The sequence below is a fragment of the Tenrec ecaudatus genome, chromosome 5 (genome assembly GCF_050624435.1).
Source record: "Tenrec ecaudatus isolate mTenEca1 chromosome 5, mTenEca1.hap1, whole genome shotgun sequence".
NCBI classification, from domain to species: Eukaryota; Metazoa; Chordata; class Mammalia; order Afrosoricida; family Tenrecidae; genus Tenrec; species Tenrec ecaudatus.
In genome coordinates this window covers 52,788,609-52,810,879 of record NC_134534.1, presented here as the reverse complement: position 1 = coordinate 52,810,879, position 22,271 = coordinate 52,788,609, and the positions used below count along the sequence as shown (strand labels likewise).

General features: G+C 42.7%; 2 pseudogenes; both read right to left on the bottom strand.

Annotated features, from left to right (window-relative positions):
• Positions 1–1,792: 1,792 nt before the first annotated feature.
• Positions 1,793–2,297, bottom strand: LOC142448724 (mitochondrial import inner membrane translocase subunit Tim17-A pseudogene; annotated as a pseudogene).
• Positions 2,298–13,741: 11,444 nt separating this feature from the next.
• The window catches only part of LOC142449089 (RNA polymerase-associated protein RTF1 homolog pseudogene), an 80,464-nt pseudogene continuing 71,934 nt past the window's right edge, over positions 13,742–22,271 (bottom strand).

Below are 22,271 nucleotides of genomic sequence, written 5' to 3'. Positions count from 1 at the left end.
AATGAGAAAATAAATGTTTGTCTTTGTTGTTGAATTGTCTCTGAAGCATAAAGGCCCTGTATGCAACAGAATGAAACACTTCCCGGGCCTGAGCCATCCTTATAATTGCTGTTATGTTGGAATTTATTGTTGCAGCTACTGTATGAATTTATCTTGTCAAGCATCTTCCTCTGTTCTTTAAATCAAAGCCCACCCCCCCCCACCCTAAAAAAAATCACATGCTAAAAAACCCTGCCTGTTCTACTTGTTCACATGGGGCCCCTATGAGTGGAATGGACTGGATGACGGTCAACAGCAATGTCTAAGAGGACAAGAACTCTTTTAGAATGAGAGATACAAAACTGACACAAATCCCCAGTTGTTTTTGTCAGATGCTGTTGGTTAGGACGCACAGGGACCCTAGATATAGCAGAGTGAAACAACCGGCTGGCTTCGCGCCCTCCTTAAGTTGTCCTTAAGTTGTTACGTTGAGTCTCTTATTGCAGCCCACTGTCCGTTCATCTCCTTGAGGCCGTTCCTCTTTTTCGGCCGCCGCCCTTCCACTTCACCTTGATGTCCTCCTCCAGGAGCTGGTCTCTCTTGACAACACGTCCAAATTATGTAAGATGAAGTCTCATGATTCTTCTCTCTCGGGAACATTCGGGCAATACTTCTAAGATAAACCTGCTCGTTCTTCTGACAGTTCATAGTACTCTTGATAGTCTTTGCCAATACTGTAGTTTAAATGCATCGGTTCTTCTCTGGTCTTCCTTATTCAGTGTATAACTTTCACATGCATATGAAGCAGTTGAAAATGCCATGGCTACCTGTGGGTGGTCTTTCTCACATCCTCACAGGCAAACAGTAGTCCTCACAGAATACAGACCCACCCACCTCCAGGACATGCGGGGACACAGAAAAAAAAATACCATGGCTTGGATCAAGCACATTTTAGTGCTCAAAATAACATCCTTGCCTGGAAAGACTTTACAGAGGTTTCGTGTAGCAGATTTACCTGATGCGGTGTGTCGTTTGAGCTCTGGACTGCTGCTCCCAGGTGCATTGATTATGACTCCAAGCCAGATGAAATCCAAATTCAACCTATCAAGACATTACCTACTGGTCCAGTTGTGAGAATTCTGGTCTTCTTTACATTGAGTTATAATTCATGCTGAAGGCTATACGTCTGTTCGTCACCAGCAAGTGCTTCAACCCCTCCTTACTTTCAGCAAGCAAGGTTGTGTCATCTATGTAATGAAGCATCCCACAATACTGATAACATGTTCTTTTTCACATTCCCGGGTAGACTAAACCAAATCTTTGGCCATGTAGTCAATTTTGAACAGTGTAGAACCTATTCCCTCATAGGTTTTCCAAGGTTGTAATTTTTTAAAACAGTTTTATTGGCACTTCACAAAATTGCACTCTTTTTTCTTTTTTCTTAAAGAAAGAGTAAGTTCCAGGAGTTTTTATTGTTTGAAAACCAGGCAGAGAAGTCCCCAAGGAAATGGTGGTCATGTTTCACTGGTATCTGTCCTTTATCTTTTAAGCACTTAGACATTTTTCTATTTTATACTACTAGGCATTTATTTTGATCACAAATGCAATCCAAGTATGAATAAATAAATGGTTCTTATTCTTTAATACTTCCCTCCATGTTCCTTTAAATAGAAAAAAAAAAGGTGCTCACTGTCTTCTCAGAGCCTGTATGGCCGTAGTTGTCCCCCCATTGTTTTAATAACAGACTGTGACTTGGTCTTCCCAAATCCTTCTTGAACTGTAGCTCTTTCGCCTAAATCCAGGGCAGCAGTCCTTACTGGTATTGCCCATAGTCTCCAAAACGGGAGAATGGTAACTGGGTTGACGACAACTGGGAGGATCTTCAGCAAACTGAGGACCATTGGGAAACTATGCGGAGGCAAATCTTGTCAGCAAGAGACTGGCTCCTTCCATTAAAGCCAGGAGAAGGCCACCCATTGCAGCCGACCCAACCATGGCCACCCATTCATTTCTTGCCACCAGGATGGCTCCTGGTAAGGCACCTCTTGTGATGGAGTTCCAGGGGTTTTCTTTGCCTCGGACTTGAACCATCCTGCAGTCAATCATGGAAAACAGGCCTCCCCAAACTGCAAAGCTGCCTCCCAACTGTGGTGCCCTGGTTTTAATCACTGCGAGACTCCCCCCTGGTCTATGGTTGACTCCCCTGTCGAATTCCAAAAAAAAACCTTTGATTGCTTGGAAGCTACCATCACCTATGGAACCCACTGCGAAGGCTCCACGATGCGCCAAGGGCAAGGTTCTCACGCATGCTCCTCCATCTTGACTCCCAAGTTGTACTCTTTACAAAAGAAAATCTCCACATCTTTCTCCCGCAGAGTGGCAGGTGGGCTTTCTGACCCATGGAGTGAGGCAGAGGCTAACGAATCCCATGGCTGAGAGGCCAAGAACCAGAGAGAGAGACATACCAGCATGGCTGTGAAGAGGCACTGCGCATGAAAGAACTGTATCCTTTAACATTTTGTAACCTAGTAAACCCCATAATCACCAGTACTGACTGAGTTCTCTGTGCTCCTTGTACAAACTATGGAACCCGATGGAGAAGGAGGGTGCCGTGGGGTCATAAGTGTTCTAAGAGAGCTCCACTGTCCTTGAATTCCACAGCTTATTAAAGAGGGTTACAATATTCAGCCTTCAAAGACTCGACAAGGATTTGGTAAATAAAACAAACACTATAATTATTACATATTTGAAAAGCATGATGAAGCAAAAACTCTAAAGAGGTCTAGAAAATAACCAATAGAAGGTCTAATCAACAATTAGTCATTTTGCTCAGACTACTAATTTATCTACTGTCCTATGCTAGTTCTCAATACTTACAAGAAGAATGGTGAATGTTATCAGTCAAGCACATCAGCATTTTAAGACACAACGGCATTTTTGCATGGCTCAGGAGAGGGTTTCCAGATGAGATCATCATTTTTGTAATTTATCAAACCTTCCCGCGTCCTGCCCTGCTCCCATCATGTTTTGCTCTCTCCCTCTTATTAGATATCATCTTCCCCTTCACCCAAATCCACACCCATTTACCTTCAACAGCATTTGTTTTGTGTCTCTATTTCTTTTTTTTTTAATTTTAACAATTTATTGGGGTTCATACAATTCTTTTCACAGTTCATACATATACATACATCAATTGTATAAAGCACATCTGTACAGTCTTTGCCCTAATCATTTTTTTCTCTTTTCTTCTTTTATATTTTATTAGGGACTCAAACAACTCTCACCACAATCCATACATATACATACATCAATTGTATAAAGCACATCCATACATTCCCTGCCCCAATCATTCTCAAGGCATTTGCTCTCCACTTAAGTCCCTTGCATCAGGTCCTCTTTTTTTTCTCCCCCTCCCTCCCCATTCCCCCCTCATATGCCCTCGGTAATTTATACATCGTTATTTTGTCATATCTTGCCCTATCCGGAGTCTCCCTTCCCCCCTTCTCTGCTGTCCCTCTCCCAGGGAAGAGGTCACATGTGGATCCTTGTAATCAGTTCCCCCTTTCCAACCCACTCACCCTCTACTCTCCCAGCATCGTCCCTCACACCCTTGGTCCTGAAGGTATCATCAACCCTGGATTCCCTGTACCTCCAACCCTCATATGCACCAGTGTACAGCCTCTGTCCTATCCAGCCCTGCAAGGTAGAATTCGGATCATGGTAGTTGGGGGGAGGAAGCATCCAGGATCTGGGGGAAAGCTGTGTTCTTCATCGATACTACCTCACACCCTAATTAACCCATCTCCTCTCCTAAACCCCTCTATGAGGGGATCTCCATTGGTCGACACTTGGGCCTTGGGTCTCCACTCTGCACTTCCCCCTTCATTTAATATGATATATATATACAAATATATACATACATATACACATATATACACATACATATACACACTTATATCTTTTTTTTTTTTTGCATGATGCCTTATACCTGGTCCCTTGGGCACCTCGTGATCGCACTGGCCGGTGTGCTTCTTCCATGTGGGCTTATTTGCTTCTGAGCTAGATGGCCGCTTGTTCACCTTGTCTCTATTTCTATTTGCAATTCTTCACAGTTCTTCATTGTGATTTCTGTATCAATCTCTGCTTATGATACAGGCCTAAGTACATTTTCTCCCTTTGAATCGGCACAGAATTGATCATCCCTTATTGGACTCCTCATCATTCTTGGCATAACTGAGGCTTTATTTTCACTTTATACCCTTTTTTTCTGACCCCACAGTGCATTTCTTTCTTGTTAGACAGCTGGTCTTTGGCTATATAGGCGCCCTTATAACATAGGTGGGGTCTGTAACCGTTTATAGTGTACATATCTGAGATTTTGCATGCACATCCAAGTTGAATTCCATTTCCCACAAACAAATTATGTTGCAGTAAGATCCCTGAAAATGTTTCACCGTGAACGTTGGGGACATTTCTCAGAGATTTCGATCTCTTAGGCTTTTTGCTTGATGAACTTCATGAAGGGCTGTCAGATTGTTCTGCTGACCAGCTCTCACCATTTGCTCCCGTCAATAATGCACGGAGCTTTCAGTTCACGCACAGTCTCCTCAGTACTAGACTGGAGCTAAATATAAAAAAAAAAATTCCTCACAGATGTATCTAAAGTGCACTTCAGTGCATTGTAGTTCATTAATTACTGGAGAGTTGGTGGATCTCTTTTTCATTAGATCTGTCTTTTTTGGTCCTGTTTCTGTTTAACAGGAGATGACCTGTCTATTGGCAGTTTCAAAGAAAATTCTTTAGTTTGTTAATGAGTTCTGTTTAATGCTCTCCTATTAAAACTTCGGTATTCACTTCTATTATTTACCTTCATCCTTTAACTTTGCATATCCTTTCCATTTCATATCATATAAAGAACATTATCTATTTCATTGTACAGTTTTCATTGTCATCGTCTTCATAGGCTGCTTAATATTGTGAATTATTATTAGGATGATTTTACAATTATCATGCATTTTAGTTGACTTTCAGTGTTTTACTCTCTCCAATGCTACATTAGACATTTGTATCAAGTAACTACTGCTGAGTTAGTTTGTATCTAATTCTGAATAGTTTGCATCAGAAATTCTTGTAATGTCTATATTTGATTTTACATATTTGAGTACTAGTGCTTCTGTTACTAAGATTTTTTAAGTATTAATTGTGCTATTTACTGATAGGTATCTTAATTCCAAAAGGGCAAAGCAAAAACAAACTCATTGCCTTCAAGTTGATCGAACCCATAGTGGTCCTGTAGGTCGCGGTGGAACTGCCCCTGTGGGTTTCTGAGAGGGACTCTTCCCGAGGAGCACCGACCTGGCCATGAGCAGCCCACAGGCTCCTTTGGCACCTTAATGATTGCCTATAGAATAGAAATCAAAACATTTGATGCATTTCCTTCACAGTTTCTTATTCTTATTTTTACTGGCTCATTGTTTTCGATGCATGTTTAAGTACAAATTTGCATTTGTACTTCTGTCTTTAATTTTCTTTGTAATATATCATAACATCGCTCAGAAAATTATCAGCCCTCTAAAAATAACTTCTATTCTCTCTTTCTTCCTTTTAAATGGAATGCTTGAAGCTCTCTGTGGTTTATTTGTGTAGGTGGTGGGGAAAGTGAGGAAGCTCCACCGATGTTTATTTTCCCACCTTCTGGAACAGGGATGCTCACACCATTTCTCAAGTGATCCTTTCTCAGCTGCTTGTCCTTGGCTTCACTCCTAATTATAATTAAATATATGTGTCAACTTTGCTGCCCCATGAATCTGTTTCTATATTTGTCATACAATACTGTATTACTTTTCCTTTATCTCAGAATTCTAGAATAATTTTGGAATACTTTTCTACAGTCTTGTTTCTTTTTTTTCAAATTTGGTTTTTATTGGGATTATGCTAGATCTGCAGTTTCCAATATGGTAATTATTAGCCACATGTGGCTATTGATGACTTGAAATATGGCAAATTGAAATGTGCTATGAATGGAAAATATACATGTAATATCCAACAAAAAATAAGAATCTGAGGTATGTCATGAATATTTGTTGCACTGATTATATATAAAATTATAATAGTTCAGATTGAATGATATAAAATATATTATTAAAGTTAATTTTATCTCTTAGAATTTTTTAACTTCTTTAAGTGTAGCTAGTGGAAAGTATAAAAGTACACAAGGGGCTCACATTGTATCTCTGTTAGACAATGCTAAGTTAAATATTTAAATAATTTAGGAGACCATTTACATAATTTTTCCCATTCAGAAAGCATAGTATGGAACTTTATTTAGGACTCCTTAGAAAAAAGGGAATAAAAATCTGGAACATTTAGCTTCATCATAGTTACTCAAATATATGCAAACATTCTCAGGAACCATCTTTGGAAGCCAAGCTAGGATGGGGAGTACAGGATTTCAGAGTACTAGAGGCAATATGGAAGACTTGGAAGATTTTAGCTGAGCTTGGGGTGTGTGGTATTTTAAGTCCTGGGCACCACCCAGCAGAAAATAATTAGCTGATAGTTGAATATATTATTCTGAAGCTCAGGAGAGAAATATGATTTGAAAATAGATGGGAGAGTGTCAGCCCAGTATTTGCCATTAAACCTCCATACAGTCTTCTTTAAACTGTTTGCTGGTTAGTATGCTTATTAATAAGCCTTTGTAATTTTCAGAAGCATATGGATTTTAATAAGATATGTTTTACACAACACAACAAAACAAAACCAGACAAACAGAAAAAAATCTAACCAACCAAACAAACATACAGACCTAGAAGAGAAACTATGTTGGCAAAAAGTTGGGCGGTGAACTAGGATTTATTAGAAGGCTAACTTTTTCCCAAGATCACCATGTCTGAGAAAGTGCTCTAGGAAGCCCTCCTGGGGACTGAGTCCCACACGTGAGGAATTTAAGAGTAACCACATGGCCCAGATATGAGAAGAAGAATTCAGCTAAGGACAGGCTACCCCTAGTAAAATATTTCCATTTATTGATGGAGGCATCTTGGGATGGAATGAGTGAATGAGAAGTCAGGGCTATGCAGCTTATGAGAGGGATAAAAATAGAGAATACAGTTGAGAATAGTGGGTTTTAAATCGGACTGTTACTAAATAAAGAGCTAGCAGGTGCCTGCACTGTTGGGTTAGTTAGAGGAAGCGACCTTTCTGGAAAGGTCAGCCTCCCTCCCTAAAGCTCATGGGAGGAGTTCTGGCATGACATGACAGGAACATAATTTAAAAAACCTAAGTACCATGGTTGACTGGGGAATTGTGACCCTTTTCCTGAGGTTTTTGTCCAAGGTTTACTTCTCACTTGGAAGGGCTGCTGAGCAGGGTGTGACATTGCAAACCCAAAGCTGTCACTTCATCATGTGGGATACCGTCTAAGTCTAGGCCGTCGTATTCTTGTTGGACTCGTTAACCACAGAGGCACTTGAACTATTAGTAGATTCTCTGTGGGTCACATGGAACCTAAACAAGTCTCATGCAAACAACCACAGCTTCTCCAAGAGCTCACACTCACACCAAGGACTGCTGCAGGCGTCTTCGGAAGCATCCTTCAAGACTAAGACCCTCCTGCTTCCCTCTGTGAATTTATGTCTCGGTGTTCCCATTTTACCAATAAGATCAGTCAGTATTGAAAGAATAGAAGAAGCTTCTCCCAGGTTAAGGATAATTAGGAACTATACTCAGAAAGTTCTTTTTTTCTCCTTCTTTTTATAAAGATTGTGTCATTCTTAGCTCCTTCACCTCTTAGCTCTGTTTCATGAAGCTGAGAGACAGTGAGTCACTTGCTAGCAAGTGGGAAATATTGAGCTATAAACAGGAGCTCTGATTTTCACACAGTGCTATTTGAACATTCTCTCGGTGATTCCATGTGGGAGATTTGGGGAGAGATTTCTCTCTTTCAGAGATTTCATGTCAGAAATTTTTGAAAATCCAATAGTGATACTACTCAGTAGAGTTGATAGATATGCAGATTGGATTACTGAGTAGATGGGTGGATGGGAGAAATGTAGGTAGGTAGATAGGTAGATCCTATTCTTTCAGTTCTAGAAGGGACTTTTTTGGTTTTACCAGAAGGTTGTTAAAAAGTATGGACTTGTCCAGAAGACCCTGACTGGGGGTCACATGTGTGCCTCTGAAGTCCTAGGTGGTCGTGACTGGCTCCTCCCACCTGGCTTGTTTCTCTTCCTCTGAATCGCAGCCGCTCTGCATCTCTCAGGGAACCTCAGGGAAAACTATTGCAATTGAGGAAATGTGGTCCATGTTAAGGCCAGCCTATTTAGCCCCATATTAAATAAAAAGAAAGAACACAAGTCTACAAGATACTGAAAAGTAATATAATCCTCTGTTGAATAATTCCTGAAGATACCAGGCTGGGAATTACCCAGTGGGATTTTACCCAGGGTGTTATAAATTAAACTTCCTAAAAATCCTTATTAGACATCCTTTCCCCAAAGTTCTCTGTAATTATAGAAGTCCCTGCACATCTTCCCCTCCCATGCTGGTTCACATTTTTAGATGACCTTTCTCTAAGTAAAGCAACCCAGCCCCTCCCTAAGAGGAGACCATTGTGAGAACTGGAGGGAAGGGGAGGGGAAGGGAATTAATTACAATTTGATCCTTTTGTTTTTGTCCTATAGAGATTAAGCTCTTCTTTCACCTTAGGAATAAAACTTAACTGTAGAAAATTCAAATTTATCTTAGTCTTATTAAAAATGTTTTTTTTTCCTTAAGTTAAAAAGTGCGTGCCTAAGGGTTTGTTTTTCCATTAGGTCTGTGCGCTGGTGTCTCCTTTGGCAAGGAGAGGGGAAAAGGGGAGAGGAAGGAAGCCAGAATCATCCCGGGGCTACAGAGGAAGTGCAGGCCTGTCTCTCCTGGGGCAGCAGAGCCCTCACGGGATGCAGGATCTCAGGCTCTGGCATGCTGCTTCCTGCTGGGCAACATGTGACAGGCCTCCTTGCCACATTGTGTATCCATTTCCTATCGTGTGTGTGGAGTAATTGATCTATCCAATCTTATCACACATAAGCGCCTGCTCCTACATGTGATCAGCAAGGCTTTGGTGCTGACATTTACTGTGCCATGGAGTCTATGACCTCAGGGAAACCCTTGCTCTTTCTACAGCCTCAATCTTTCCATCTATTAAATGGGGCTATTTTAGAACGTGCAGGAGATAATAGACATAAGCTATTTTTGAAAAGATAAGTAATATCTATGTATGAAACTGTGATAACCTGAATGAGTCTTTGGTGGTACAACAGCTTTAAAAGAAAAGAGACTTTGATTGAAGACTTTGAACCGACCAGTAGGTTACATCGTAATCAATGGAGAAAAGGTTGAAGCTGTCAAGGACTTTGTCCTGCTTGGATCAATGCTAGCAGAAGCAGCAGTCGAGAGCACAGAAGACCTACTGCATTGAGTGAGTCTGTTGCACAGACTTCTTGAGGGTATTGAAGAGCAAGGATGTTACTTGAAGACTAAAATGCGCCTAACCCAAGGTACGCGTGGTATTCTCCATTGCATCCGATGCATGTGAAAGTTGGACATTGCGTAAGGAAGACCGTAGAAGAGTAGATGTATTTGAATTGTGGTCCTAGCAAAGAATATCAAAAGTACCCTGGGCTGTTCAAAGGACAAACAGATCGGTATTGGCAGTAGTCATGCCAGACTGCTCCTTAGAGGCAAGGATGGCAAGATTTCGTCATACATACTTTGGACATATTTTCAGGAGAGACCAGTCCTGGAGATGGACAGTATGTTTGGTAAAGGGGTGGGGCAGAGAAGGAGGGGCAGGTCCTCCAGGAGATGGATGGACCCAGTGGCTGCATCAACGGGGGGCTCGGGAATGGCAACAATTGTAAGGATGGAGCCGGACCATGCAGTGCTTCGTTCTGCTGTGCAGAAGGTCATTAGGGGTCAGAGCTGACTCAGTGGCAACTGCCAACAACAACTGTGACTTTGTGGGAGAAAAGACCCGGAGCTCTGCACCCTTAGGAGATTCTGGGGGCAGTTCTACCCTGTCCTACTAGGCTGTTATGAGTAGGAACTGACTCAGGGCACTCAAGAGCCTAACAACCTCAAAGTTTGAATTCATCCATCTTCACAGAAACATCTTGGGAAGGGAAGGTATTTGGTGTAGGGGACGTCACCTTCCCCTTTTGAGATGCTAACTTACTTTTGAGATTTTGCTAAACAACTGATTGCCTTTAATCGCTTTGGGAATAGCATTTTTTTTCAGTTCACAATTTTAAGAAGCAATGATGTTTGAAAATTTATATTCTTTACTTTGACTTGATTAAGGCTTCAGGCAGGAGCACCACTTTCCTTAAGACCAGTCTCCGTTGAGATTTGTTTATTGCTTTCTTGCCAATTCATGAAGAAGTAAACATTACTCGTGATTCATCTTAGTTGATAACCAGCTTCCCAAAAGGAGGGGACATTTCCGTTATACAGAATCTATTTAAAGCAGCAATTCATTGTTAATTGTAACCATTCAAAGCATCTTGTGGTAACCAACTAAACCTAGTACTTTTCTGTATTTTTGCAGATCAAGGTAAAAGCCATGAAAACGGTAATTTTCAGTAGTTGGAAAATTATATAAAATGATAAGGCATATGGAATAAATTTGTTACCAAATACTTGCCATAATTTGTTAGAGTGGCAAATATAGAATATATTTAATATGCACTCATAATATGTAAAATCAATTAGAGATATTGAAGAAGAATAAATGTATTTGAATCATGGTGCTGGCAAAGAATACTGAATGTATCATGACCAATCTGTCTTGGAAGAAGTACAGTCAGAATACTTCTTAGAAGTGAAGGCGGGGCCACTTTGTCTCCTGTGCTTTGGACGTATTCTCAGGAGGGTTCATTCTCAGCAGGGATCATCCTTGGGAGGAACAGTTCCCGGAGAAGGACATCCTGATGTTTCAAGTAGAGGCGCAGCATAATGGAGAAGACCTTCAGCAAAATTGACTGATCCAATGGCTGCAACACAGAGAGGATCTAGAGGGCTGGGAGTGATGATGTCAGAGTCCAGGAAGGAAAAGCATGTTTGGAGACTGATTATGGAAGTACTTGTACAATTTTGTTTGACATTCATGAATTGTGGAGTGATACAGCATGTGTAGGAACTCCCAAGTTATGCCAAATTAAAAGGAAAAAAGAGCATAGATCCAGAAATGGGTTTTGGACTCACATTAAAACTTAGCTCCAATGTAAGAACAGTAAGTTCTTACATCCTGGCCCTGTTTGATAGTCGCCTTCAGGAAGTAAACACCATAGGTACAGGTGCTATAGCAAAATGTGGCAAAGAATTTAGATGGTGTCCGGCTATCAGATAAAATAGTGTCTGGGTCTTAAAGGCTTATCTCCAAACAAGCAGCCAACTAAGTGAGATTCCATCCTACTCCATGTGGAAGAAGCACACCATCATCAGTCAAAGGATTGATCATTATCAAAGCCTAAATTCTGAGAGTCTGGTGTGCAGAAAGCAATGGATGACAGTGGGATCCCAAGAGCCACTGGTGGAACTATTTAGGATATAAGCCTCCGGAGAACTCCCCTATCTAAAACTGAGGGATGGGAGGAAAGTGGTCACTAAACAGAGTGCATGGAGAGAGGAGCATAGAAGATCAAAGTCATATATCTGACCCGAACAGTTAAAACTTCATCAACAGATTCCCCTCGATGATGTAGGTTGGACCTGATCTGATTTCTTAATATTTTTGTATTTTTTGTTTGTATTACTTTTGTTTGTTCATAGTAGAATGTATCTCAGAGGTGTTATGTCAATGGAGGCGACCCTTTTGAAGCTGTGTTATATGCATTTCTGTTGTTCGGTATATGAAACCCAGGATTGAGGACCTATAGGAACAACAAGTAGAATAGGGTTTTGGGGGAAGGTGGGGGGGGGTACAGTGGTGGTAGGGGGGTTGGGGAGGGGGAGACGATAGCAAGAGTCCATGTAAAAAAAGATTGTTTGGAAACTGATTGTGGTTGCAATTGTACAATTCTACCTGATGTGATTGAAATATGGAATAACATGATATATGTAACTAAATCCCAACTAATAACAACAAAATCCCCATATTCCTAATAATCCATCATGATCATCATGTGCCCCTTGAGAAGATTTATCAAGATTATTCTTTTGTGATACCAATAAATAGTCACTATAAGCTTCAAAAAATTAGTCTTGGAAACTCACAGAGGCAATTCTACACTGTCCAATAGGGTTGCTATGAGTCAGCATTGACTCCTCTAGTCTTGACCTCCACCACTTCAGACAGAGATCTCGAATGCACTCTACCGCTGGCTCTTCTTCCTTGATGGTCCTGGAGTTTCTCTCGGTTCCTGCTTCTGAAGTCACTCATCCTGATAGCTAAGCGAGTGCTGACTTACAATGGTCAATCCCCTCTACTAGCGTTCTACACCCCATTCGGTAGGACTTACAGAGACATGGGATTTCACTTCACTACAATGACCTTTTGTTTTATGAATGCATGATATATATTATTGATGCCGCCCCACAGCTCACCACATCTTCAGTCTTTAGTATTCAATGTGTCAGCCTGCTCTTGAGATGGTCTTGGAATTTAAGTGAGATACTCAAGGTGGTGTTTTGACTCTCACAGACTTACTATATTTTCGTGAGCATCAACCGGAACTTACATTTGAGCAATTACCCAGTTGGTTCCTGGCCTGCATTTTGCTGCTTACATTGAGTTTCTTCATTTCTTTTCCCACAGATGTAGTCTGTTGATTTCAGTGCATTTCATCCGATGAATTCCATGTGCATAGCCACAGTTGATGTTGTTAATATAAGGCATTTACAATGAAGAAATCAATGGTCTTACAAAATGCTATGCAGAGACCTCCAGCTTCAAATTTATCCCCAAGGACATAATTTTCCACACAGAACTTTCTTGTCAAATTTTTTCCATTATAATCACCATGAATATCAATGCATCTTGATTACATTATTTTTGTGTTTGTTTGTTTAATAAGAAAAATCACATTTAATGAGTTTCTTTCTGGCAGTTCCAGATGCTCTCGTACAACTGAAAAAAAAATCTGAAACAGATATAGACCCATGACAGACTGATACAAAGAGGACTGCCTTTTAAAAATGATTAAAAAAATCCACCTGCTTACATACATGTACACGCACACGCACACACACTCTCTCTCAAGTAACCCACCCCCACACCCAAATGTACACTTTGGAAACTAAATCAGTTTCGCAAACATCTCTTCCACAGAGAAGGGAAGAGGAGAAAGAGGAGGAAGAGAGGGAGCAGGGCTGCAGGTGCCCAGCCGCCGCTCCCTCAGGGGTGAGGTGCCAATGTTCAATGGTTGGGTCCAGAGAAGGCTGCCCAGAGCTGCAGCTGTGGACAGCCAGGGCTCCAGCCAGACTCCCAGCTCCACGGTAATATGAACTCATGCAGCCAGGCCAATGGACTATGCTGGTTCCAAAACCCAAACCAAAAAGGGAAACACAAATCTGAAAACATGGATGAAGCCCGAGAGGGCCCAGGCCCCCTCTGGGTGGGGCCGGGAGTTGGTGGGCGATGGTGCAGGCAAGGGAGATCTATACGGCAAATGGTTTGAATGACAGAGGGCGGCAATGCCGAGTCTCTCCCCAGTTCTGCTGCTTCGGCCCAGAGCGGGCAAATCATTGGAGAAGAGGAAGGCGGGAGGGGCATGCAGGGTCAAAAGCAGCAGGCTGAGTAAGGCTCAAATAAGTCCCCGCTGCTTTTGGTGTCTTCCAAGTTCAGAGATCTCCTTCGAGCCCCATCCTTGGCTGGCGGAGCCTTGGGGGTGATGGCCAAAGCCACTGACACAGAGCTGAGAACTTGTAAATCAATCTTCACATCAAAATCATGTACTTTGAATAGGTCTTCAGAGAGGTCATTGGCTGACTTAGAATTCAAATCTTTCTCCTTCCCCTGGCCCTGGCTGCTTTCCTTTGGAGCATCTGGTAACACCCTGGGGCCGTGCTTCGCATTCAGCTGGGCCATCATGGCAGCTTGAACAGCTGGGCCTCTGGAGTTAGACACCGTGGTGGGTTTGCACTGGCGCTGGGTAAAGGGGTCCCTCTGTTGGTTTTTCATGTTATGACTTTCAGCCACAGGCGCCTTCTCCCATTCCACAGTGCTGCACTCCCGGTTCCGCTGCTTGTTGTGACTGATGGCAGATGTGTTCTTGGGCTGTTGGGGGTTCAGGGCCTCTGCCCTCTCCTCCAGCTCATTCAGCTGGCCCTGGATGTGTTTGGCCTCATCCTGAGCCCTGTGTCCTCAGCCAGGGCCTTTTCCTTCCGCAGCTGAGTCTTCTTCAAGGCATAGTTGGGCGGAGCTTTCCTGATCCCTTCTCTCTTGCGATCTCTTCAATGTCCTGATCATTGCATTTATAATTAAGAGCTTCTTCAATAGAGAGTTCCTTCTTATGGATTTCATCTAGAGTGGGCAGCTGCATGCTAGCCGAGGACATCGCCTCTTTCCACTTCATGAAATCGCTTTCGGTGAATTCCTGACTTGAGACAAACTCCAGGCGGAACACGCGGCGGTCACTGCCATGCCATAGCTGCAGCCCTTGGTTTGTCCTTGTGCCACCCAGCTGGGAAACTTTGGCAGTTTCCACAACACCTGGGATTTCAGGTAGCCGGTAATCTGGTTTGCTGTTGTGGCTCCCAGTGCCAGGTCATAGGAAACAGCGTGGGGCGGTTTTAGCGCAGAAGGGCCTGCGGCACCACGGTTCCAGCTGGTGCCGGGAGAGCGGACTCAATGAACTCTAACTCTCCCGCAGGGATGCGGCTGTGACTTTGGACGCCTTCTTTCTTGGCGAAGTGCGGATGACCGGTCGGACTTCTCCCTGGACTTGCCGTCCTCTTCCTCCTCCTCGGCACAGAGTAGCCCTCCCTGGTTTTCATGGCTGGTTTTGGCGAGGAGCTCAGCTGTTCTGTCCTTCTGATTGTCTGGCTCTGCTCTCAGCTCCCTGTGGCTTGAGATTTCTCACCTAGTTTCTCCTCCCGCTTGGAGCGCCCATCCTCGTTGTGGGACTGGACCCGAGACTCTTGAATCCGGGTCAGCTTTTCCTTTGCCTGCTCTTCTTGCTTTTTTCTTTCTTTTTGGCCATTTCCAATTTCTTCTTTATTTCACATCTTCTTTTCAGCACATCCCTCTTCTCCATGCGGTTTAACCGTCCTTGCTCTCGCTCCTTCCCTGTCGTGGGCTCCAGACGGGCCCCGCCTCCTTCACCCCCAGGAGGTGCTCTCCGTAGCCCTTTCCAGGGAGGGCTCTTTCTGAGCCGGAGGAGGAGCTCTTGCTGTCCGAAGCGGACACTGCACCTTCCTTGGGGGTGACCTTCTGGCCCAACTGTCCTTGTCTGAGTCACCCAGGAGGCGGCCTTGTTCCCGTTTCTTTTTCTAATCATTTTATTGGGGGCTCATACAACTCTTACACAATCCATACATCCATCCATTGTGTAAAGCACATTTGTACATTCATTGCCCTCATCATTCTCAAAACAGTTGCTCTCCACCTAAGCCCCTGGCTGTTCGCCTGTTTCTTCATGGCGCCTTTCTTTTCTATTTTTCCGGCTTTTCCTTTCTTCTTATTTTTTATTGCTGCCACAGTCCGAAGGCTCAGAGTCTGAGGAGGCGGTCGGCGGACTCGCAGGCCGCTCCTTCTGCTCAGTCACTGCGTTTCCGTTTGACCAAGGACAAGAGCTCCTGATCCAGGTTCTGGTCGCTGCCGCTGTCCAGTGCTCGAGTCCACCACGCATGGCCGTTCCGCTTCTTTCCCACGGTGGTCCCCGCACCCACGCGGACGCCGCCGGGACTCCTCCCTAGGCCGCCTGCCAGCTGATTACCTTGGAGACCAATGTCTTACTGAAGATGTTTGTAGAACTCTTCAATTTCTTTATCATTAACGTTTATGTTTCATTTAGCATAAATTGGAATAATAGTTGAATTAACTGAATTTCCTTCAGGAATGTAGCTGTCACATAGAGAAATATCCTTAGAGTATTAATGGTCACTTAACTGAAAGATGAAGCAGAATGACCTTATTTGAATCCACAGCTTCCTGAGAACTAGAAGCATTGAGGTGACATTTGTTGAACGAACTTGAGTGGCCTGGAAAATACAGAGCAAGCAAATACCTGTAGATGTAGTATGGTTTCTAAACTTAGGAATAAATAAGTTTGGAATAATGGTTGTTTATATCTGTTTAATGATTCTCAGAGTAAGGTTATGAGTATGCTTAGTTTTCTAAATACAAACTTTATTTATTCAATTCTGAAAATGACTGGCAGACTACATGTATAAACCCTCTTGTTCTTTTTTTTCCCTTGTGGTCTAGACTGGTCTGAAACCTAGTTTAATGAAAAAAATAATGTGCTTTCTCCAAGGTTATTAAAAACCCAGAAAGACACATGGATGCATTCAGAAAGTGAATGCGTAGGAATCTAAAAATATTCTGACCAAACAGTGACTGTGAAATGAAACTACATTTAATACTTTAATATAAATTATAGTTCTACTACACTATGCATACAAATTATACGACAAAATCATATATATATCCAAAATATATTACAGCATATATACACACAAATCATTTATCATTTCATTCCATATTATATCATAGCACCTCATTTGTACAGATTTGTTTTCAGACGCTGTTTGAAACGTGCTTAGGATCTGACAGCTTTCAAGAGGTTTCTCTTTTTTGTTACTTAATGGCCGGTGAGACGCTACAGAACCCACAGGGGGCCTGCAGCCACGAACATCCGTGGTTGCGAGGCATTGCCTTCTTTGCTGAGGACCCCGCTGGAGAGCTTCAGCTCTGGGCCCAGACTCTGAGGAAATGTATTTCTCTGAGGGGTGTGGGGAAAGAGAAAGAATCTGTTCTTCCTGTTTTCTGCTATGTGGTTAGCTAACCAACACTGGGAACAACAGCTCGATTCTAAAAGAAATTTTCTTCAGTGAAGTTTGTGTTATGAAGAGGTGTTGTTTTATTTCCTTCTCAGACAAAGAGGAAATAGCAGCAAGAATCAAATGATGGTCTACTATGTAGAGCTTACCCCCTACTCCACCCCAGTGAGAAAAAAAAAACAATTATTGGATTCTTAACAAACCGACTTCCCCTTCAAGAAAGGGGAAATTTAAATTCACAGCTAAATAAATCTGCTCTCTGACCTATTTAAGCACAAAGTGGAGCATGAATGGCCTGGAACAAATAAGTAACCTATGCTGCCAGTGTCCTTTTAGTTCAGGGAAAACGTTATGTCTTATCTTCCAAATGCTTTAAATTAAGAAAACTTTTATGAAAAAAGATTGTTACTTGCGTTGGAGCTAAATTTGTGGGGGTTTGGGGAAGACCATAGATGTAATTTTTAACATCAAAACCTCACCTTGAGTGTTCACCAGCCAGGGGTTAGAGACGGTGTTGTCTAACATAATGTCCTCTCTTTTACTACTCTAGCATTGAAAATCCATGGCAATGGCTCCATAGAACCCACAGACAAAAATCAATGATTAAAGGGTGTATTCAGGAAGTTAACAGGTTGACATGTCAGTGAGAAATGCTTAGAATAGTAGTTTTATAGGATGTGTTAATAAAGAAATAGTTTCAGATATGCTACTTAATACCAAAAGGGGCCTACCTGCTACTGGGAGCCTGGCAGGCATTCTGCTCGAGCTCTGTAGGTCGGCAAGCCCCACACCCTGAATTAAGTGACCAGAGGCACCCACTCCCCTCAGCCCAAAGGCCCTCTGTGAGGACCTCTGTGGTTAATAAGTCCAACTTCCCCAATGAAGAGCCCAGAGACATTGCACTGCACAAGGCAGCCTCCTGCACAGAGCACTCATCTAAGTTGCCCCTTGGGTGAGGAAGTCCATCCCACTGTTCCATACCCTGCCTCCCGGCTCTGCTGCCACTCCTGTGCTCCATCTGGATCCAGGAGATTCACTGAGCAGGGATCTTGGGTCCAGAAGCAGTGCTCCACTCCTGGCTTTTTTTGGTAATGAGATCACTCCTCCTGCTCCTCAGCGAGGTCATTTTATACACAGCAGGACGCCAGTCCAGGGAATGCTTGTCACCATTACTCACAGGTGAATCTTATCAGTATCTTCCCCCACCTGGAAAAGGTCTTTTGAGAGTTGGGCTAGAAGAGCCATCTGAAAGAATTCACAGTCCCTGGAGAGACCACCCTATTCTTTAACATTTCAGAATTGCAGATTTCTTTACATGCCAGTGTTCCTGATTCAAATTCCCATTCCACTTACCTGCACACACACACACACACACACACACACACACACACACACGTTGCAGGGCTTGCTTTATACAACTAGCTTATGATTGCAGGAGGAGTATATTCAAGGTGAAAACTTTTAAAAGTTTTAAAGTTCTAGTGTTTGTTCAAAGAACTGAGGAGGAAGATTGAAGATCTTTCATGAAGGCCTGATGGTTTTTCAAAGGAGTGAAACATGGAGAAGAGTTTTGATGCTGGAGTGTTTAACTGTTAGCAAATGTAACACAAAGTTCACTGACTGTTTACTGGGACTTCGTTGTGCACCAGACAACTGAGAACTCATGTAGAACAATGACCTTAGGAGAAAATACTGTTATCATGTTTCTTTTAGAAATGAGGGAACTGAATCACACAGAGGAAAAGCAGTGAGTTAAAGAGCACACACTTTGTAAGATGGGACAAAAGATGTATACAGGATCCTGAAGTCAATATGTTACCCACTTGGAGAAACTATAATACACACCTGGGAAAAGTTCGCTATTTCTTTGTCTTATTAGCACTGGCTTATCTCATACACAATTTTAATCGCAAATGGATTGAAATTCCACCTACCAGGAGAACTGTCTCAGACAGAACTGACAGCTTTAATGTCTTGCAACATATTTGACTTAGAGAATAACAACTTATGTAGAATTAATTCTAAACAACCTCATGGAAATTCATAATTGTATCAAATGCCCTATTTTCCTTTCATAACAAAAAAATCAAATAATTATTTCTTCCAAAATTTTAAAATGCATTTTCTATCATTCAATTTATCTGTATTATTTTTATTTAAGATTTCAAAACTAAACAATGGATTAAATTATAAGAATTTAGAAAGCGAATGAATGATGCGTAAGTATAAAATAAGTCAGCTGGTAATAATAACAGAGATTGGGATTTACAAAGTTCCATTTACATAGTTCTATTTAAGAAGTGGGTCTGCTTGCTTTTCTCCCCTTAAGGTAAACGTCCATTTTAATATGCATATCAAGATGGTTGCACCATCCCTGTCCCTGGGTGGCACTCCATCTACTTCCTTCCGAAAGTTCCCAGCCACCGACAACCTTCCAGAGCACAGTTCTACTCCCAAGTATGTGGAGTGAGCCATGGATTGGTGTCAAGTCAATGGCAATTTTCACAAGATGATTACTAAAGATGTTTATAAGAGATAAGCAAGATTAGTGAGTCAGGTACTAGTCAAAGAAAACTGATAAACGACTCCTCTTACCTTATAAAGAAAGATTCCAGGGAGCTATGATTTCAAAGCATGTTTACCCTTGTAAGGAAAAACGACACAAAAAGGCAGCCCATGAATCAGGAAATTAATGGTTATGCTTTCAGCAAGCCAAATCTTTGGAGAAAAGCAAGATTTGGTTTGTAAATTAGCAGTTCATAATAAGAATGAATGATGATACACCAAGGACCTTGTTTTTTGTTTTGTTTCTTTTTGAGAAGAAAAGTATGTTTTCGATTAGAAAAAGCAAAACAGAAAGCACACAAGTTGGTTGCATAAGTTTCCTAGGACTGGGGCTACCCAAGGCAACAGGCTCCAGGGCTTCAACATGGACTGCCTCGCCACCGGGGGGCTCAGCTTCCATATTCAGACCCACTCTCTCTCCGAAGAAAGTAGGAGAAGATCCTTCCTGTTTCTTGTAGATTCCACTGGCTCCTGGCATTCCTTGCTGTTTATTATATTTGTTTGAGGGTTGGGGGGAGACTCCGCATCCATAGTATGTATTTCATTGGGACCCCTTTATTGAGTCTCACATAGGACAAAAACCAGACAAAGACAGAATCATCGAGATGAGGAAGACCCTCAGCATGAGGCCGTAATGGTACCCACCAGGTTCACAGCCTGGCAAACAAAGTCTTTGACATGATAGCATGGTGGGTGGCAGATCCATCCATCACACTCTTAAACCGGACTACAGAAGTGGGAAAGGGGGCGATGATATTGTGGTTAACAGCCCAACACAGCCTCCTATTCCTTCCTCAGAGCAGTGAGCGGGTTTGAACCACCAAACGTGGTTAGGATCGCAGTCCTTATCCCTTTGCGTCAGGAGGGGTTTTTTTTATTTCCTGTAAAGTACTTTTAAAAAGACAGGGGAAGGAATGCAAATATAATGAATGACAAAGGAATCATTTAGAAATGGATTTCATAAAGCTTTTGCTTTTGTGAAGAAAATATCTTTAATGAACAGGATGCATATTTTCTCTCCCCCACTTTGCCCCACTGTACTCCATCACCTGAAGATGGCTGTGCACACAAAGTAGGGGTTCACTGATGGGGTACCCCAAGACCTACTGTTGCTGACCTCATAGTGTTTTCAGGCTTTCCTTATGTCCATCAGGATCATATAGGATCTTAGGTATGCACATTTTTATGGATTAAAAAAATGTATACTCCATCACCTTAAAGGAACTATTAAAAGTAAATGGAAGTACAAATGCGAACACAACTACAGTCACGCCTGACTCACGGCCCGTTCACGGTGAGTGCTAGAAGTCAAAGGAAACCTCCAGAATGTTTCTGTGTGTGTGGCAGTGACACCTGACCAGCGCTCCCCGGGGGTGGGGTGGGGAACTCAAAAAACAAATAAGAAACACAGGGCATGAGGATCCCAGGAGAGTAGACTGAGGGATGAACACAAAGGCTGCTTATGCTAAGCCAGTGCACGAGTCAGGACAAGGCTCAGCCCAACTCAACGTGTCACTTGCAGCAACATGACTTGGTAATTTATGAGTGATGTAAATGGTAGTTTCAATGGACTGAATGTCATCAGATAAGATCTTGTATTTCTTCCGGATCTTAGTAAGTCTGCTTTCTCCCTCCCCTCTGCCTCACCCTCTAACCTCACATTTATACAAAATTTATTTCCAGATCTCTGCCATCACCTTGTTGTGGAAGAAAGGACGTTTTCATCATAACAGATGATATTACACAGTCTGTGGGGGCAATGCTTAAGTCAAACTGAGTTTTGTTCAATTATCTGAAAACATAGTCTATCAAAATAATGTCATCCCAAACCTTTTATTCTGGGAATCAGCATTCCCCGTATTTCCTCCATGTGGACTCCAAAGCCTTCCCATTAAAAATGAGGACACCGAGTGCTATGGAAGAGCATCTCTCTTCTCCCCTCCCCTCCTCCCCTTCTCTCCTCTCCCCTCCCCTCCTCTCCTTTCCTCTCCCTTCCCCTCCTCTCCTCTCCCTTCCCCTCCCTTCCTCTCTTCTTCTCTCCTCTCCTCTCCTCTCCTCTCCCCTCCCCTTTCATCCCCTCCCCTCCCCTCCCCTTCTCTCCCTCTCTCTCCTGGAAGGAAGGAGGCCTGGGGGGCAGAGGTAAGTGCTGAGCTGTAATAAAGGGTTCCTGCCAACAAGCCCTTCGGAGCAGTTGGATCTGGTTTTGCAGGGCTACTATGAGTCCGAGTTAACTCAATGGTCTCTCCTGAAAAGCCAAGGTGATATTAAGGTCCCTCAGATCCCCTACTCTGCACCACCCACCGACCCACAAGGGGAGGTCTTTCAAGCCCAGTCTGCTGGGTTTGCACTCTTCTGTCCACTGAGAACAATCACCCTTCTCAGTCATAAGCACTGAGTCACCAGGTCACATCTGCTCTTAGGTGCAATTGCTAAGAAATTGGCTGTTGCTTTGTTCTTTTTATAACTGCTGAGGGCAATGGGAAGATTACCAAGACATAGATCCATTTTTCCCTATGACTAAGGATTTGCCCGGCTATAAAGTTTAAAACTTTAATCCACCTTTTAAACCTCTAGGGTCCTGTCCTTGCATGCTACATCTTCACGCCTTACTTCTGGGCAACACCAACCTACCCAGACACCCACCACCATGTACTCTTGGTGAGGCTACAGTTCTCCAGTTGCTCCCTGGTGCTCTTGGCAGATTCCTTGTACTAGTTTCCTAGGCGTGTCATAACAAAGTT